The following is a 3,710-nucleotide window of genomic DNA, read 5'->3' as shown; positions in this document are numbered from 1 at the left end:
AGGTGAAACTTTGTCTATTACTTTCTTCTCATAGCTACTGTAGAATTCAAACAAAAATCGCTCTTCCTTTGATAACCTCTACCAAAACTTTTAGTCCATTAAACCAATATCATGTGAGACAGACAGACACAGCCTGCACCAGGTTAAAAGGGAATTGCTCAGGCACTACTCTCTGACACTGACTTCATGTCATCTGCCAAATCAAGGTCGGGAGTGTTCAAAACAACACAAACTGCATGCGCGCGTGCGAATGGAGAGATAAGCACGTTCACGCAGAACAGAAGACATAACTTCAGAATCAGTGAGGTAGAAGGTCTTGACAACGATAGCGCAACTACATCCCCAATACCTTGAAATGTGTTGTTGCCTAATCGCTGACAGCATAAATAGCCCTACGACTACGGTAGACTGGGTCGCGCGCTCATGACTGCATCAGCCACTTCAAGTTTTCAGTAAGCAAGCAATGGGACGACATATTACAGTGGGTTTCGCGCGGGTTCAATGTCAAATTCTTAATATTCCTGATCAGCGCAATAGTCTACTAGCCTACTAGCCTACTATACATCCAACTAGGAAGAAACATGTCTCTCACCTTCTTGAAGTTCCTGGTTTGGGCGCCTTGAACTTTTCAACGTGGTGTTGTCCGTAATCCACTGTGGTGTAGAACACTTTGAACTCACTCGAGCTGGAAATCACGTCGTCTTCAAATGGATACAAAGTAAGTAGGCTACACACACGTGCCACACAATTTCAACAACAACAGGAGCCAAAGAGTCCGCTTGTGGTGGTGCGCAATGTAAGGTAACGTGTCAAGCTAAAGAGGCGCAAAACGTCCCTCGTTTCAAGCACTGAGCACGAGGAAACAACTCCGCAGAACGACAGCTACCACAACATAGCTCTCGAGCGTGGCAGTGAATGGCAGTAAATTATTTCAAAATCGGGGGAGAAGTGATTTTAAATGGCCTCTTAGTGACGTTGTCGAGTTTAATCTGTTGTAGCCATTGAACGCTCAGGAGGAGTGGCACTTGTCATGATTATCGATGTGTAAGGGTAGAATTATTGACTAGTCGCGCCCCCCATCATAATTTGGAGGGTATTGCGCTGACATCAGCCTGGAGGACAGCACCGTCTGGCGTGCTGTTTCCCTGGCATTTCCAATTTGAGCAATATGTTATAGTTTCTCCGAAGATATGTTGCTATCATTGGCAAGCATCTGTTTAGGATTTTCTGATGCCCCAATGCCTAGTATCAGTCATCTCAAGGACAAAGGAGGGTTACTGTTGTAGCATGGTTCTCGGAGGAAAATATAGACAAATATTTTTCAAAGTTTGCAAATGTGCAGAATATGGAAACCTTTTCAAGGGAAAAATAAGGAAATTTGCTTGGAATCTCCCCTGTATGACAGAACAAAAAACAAAAAAACGTGCATTTCTTACAACGCAAATGGATCAATGACTTTAATACACCTAGTCCAGAGAATGAGGTGTAGGCTTGGTGGACTTTTATGTGAATGGCCTTGAGAGAGAAATAACACTCCTGACACAAACATCCGAATTTATTTGGACATGTATCACTAACAATGCATACCGGTATGTCTAGATTATCAGTGATATGTAGGCCTAGGTCTAGATGCTCTGGTGTAAATTGTTAATGGTGAGAGGCAATGTGTCTGTCTCAAGTCTTTTATTGCTGGACTTCAATTAAAGAAAAAACATTAAAACAAAATATTCATTCATAAATAATGTTTACTACAAAATTAGACCAATAGCTACATGTATGTTCATTATTTAGTAGCAAGTGTAGCCAATAATAGAATAAAGAGAGACTATGTGTATCGGTAAGTTTATTACGATATATCACCAGCAGGGGGAAGTCATTTCTTGCTCTTTGTTTCAGGTTGGAGGAGAGAAAATGATACCCTATGCTACGAATGTGCTGTGATGCTTTGTGTGTGAAAAGTGTTTATCTTATACCTCCATATGAATGAACACTTATGAATTCTTGATGGAGGTGAAGGTGATGATGGGATGACATCATCATTTGGAATCATTAAGGGAAGGCATTGTTGTATCAGAATAAACTAGTAAAGTAATGTCTTGCTCAGGAAGAGCTCCAACCATTGACAGACTATTGACTATTGGAAAGTGAAAACCCACCTGGGAAACTCCCATTGTCATTGTGACACAGCACTCCACAGCACAGTGCTCATTGCACACATTGCAATTGCATTTATTCCTCCCCCGTGCAAGGGGGCAGCCGGGCCCCAAATGCCCCCCTAAGGGAGCAGTGCGGAAAGACTACAGGCTCATCCTATATGGAAGGAGCGCAGTACTAAAGACAGAAGTTAGTTAACATTTTATCCTGTCAGAAATACAGTATACTGTGCCTTCTAAATGAACATGCCACTCTCTCCATAACAAACATTTGTTGGCCATTAATATGGTTGCATGAAACCTGTGCACCCTCACTGCACACACACACACACACACACACACACACACACACACAAATACACACACAAATACACACACACACACGCACACACACACACACACACACACACACACACACACACACACACACACACACACACACACACACACACACACACCTCTTTCAGTTCCTGTGTGCCCCCCACACCTCAACCGTGTTCCCTCTGTCCACACAGTGTGTCTGACATATATCCTGTTCCTCTGCTATAGGCTAACACTGAAAGTCGCAGTTCCGTGTGAGATCAGGCTGCACCTGGGGCTTCCTGTGTCCTGTGCACACATGCACGCACGCTCCCTTCCAGCACACTGGCACTGCACGGAAGCCAGGCAACAGGCTAATATTTTCAAAACCACAGAGACGTATGCAGGAAAGCTGACAGGGGGGTGGACAAATGGGCCTGGTGTCTCGGGACCCAGAGGAGTGCCCAGAATTGGGTCTCCGTTACGGTGACTGTATTGAGAGTAGGGCCTCTTCAGATGACTTAATCCCTGGCCCTTGCCAAAGCCGTCTGCGGCCCTGGGTGTTTGAATTCGCACGTTGCCATAGTTTTCCATAAATCCTCATCAGGTCAGTGCGTTTGCCAAGACGGATGAGCGTGCGTGCCTTGTGACCTACATCTGTGACCCACAATATTTTGTTTGTTAAAATGTAAACAAGTCATGTGACATAACAGGATTGAAGTGATAGTGGCTTATTATGCATGTCCTATTCCATGACTCACCTGCACAGCGAATTTTGCAGTGTTCCCTCAACACAGATACACATTGAACACTATTAGTGTTGGTAGTGTTGAATTAGCATTGCAGAGTTTATAAACATGCAGCAGATAAACATGCAACCAGTGGTGCAGTAAAAAGGTGATTTGCCCGTTTAGGTTATGTTTTTGCATATCGGTTTAAGTCATGCTAAGAAGCAAGGGAATGGGAAAATGATTCATTATTTACTGTCTCAATTATGTTGGTGGTGGTCTGGAGTCTGGATATTTTATGGAATGTTTGAAGGAGAGCAAATGGCCACATAATTAAAGATGCATTGTGTAGGATGGTGGTCAGATTAGGTATTACCTCAGGCTTACAGGCTCTGAATGCTTTGTAGTTTCTCTTGGCCTAGTTCATTTTCAGAATTCATTTACTGTGGGTAATCTATCTTTATTGCCATGAGGGTACTCAAAAAATGCCATTCGTACCTGTTTGTCAAAGTCTAGCTGTTGTCCAGGG

At 43.5% G+C, this 3,710-nt stretch overlaps 1 protein-coding gene across 1 annotated transcript in view; it reads right to left on the bottom strand.

Annotated features, from left to right (window-relative positions):
* The window catches only part of si:dkey-90l8.3 (LIM domain transcription factor LMO4-B), a 9,893-nt gene extending 8,909 nt beyond the window's left edge, over window positions 1–984 (bottom strand). Inside the window, exon 1 of the mRNA XM_063194424.1 lies at window positions 593–984. The gene's annotated coding sequence lies outside the window, so the exon portion shown is untranslated. The remainder of the gene's footprint in view (window positions 1–592) is intronic.
* Window positions 985–3,710: the final 2,726 nt, after the last annotated feature.

The sequence above is a fragment of the Engraulis encrasicolus genome, chromosome 3 (assembly GCF_034702125.1).
Source record: "Engraulis encrasicolus isolate BLACKSEA-1 chromosome 3, IST_EnEncr_1.0, whole genome shotgun sequence".
NCBI classification, from domain to species: domain Eukaryota; kingdom Metazoa; phylum Chordata; class Actinopteri; order Clupeiformes; family Engraulidae; genus Engraulis; species Engraulis encrasicolus.
This window is presented reverse-complemented; position numbering and strand designations above follow the sequence as displayed.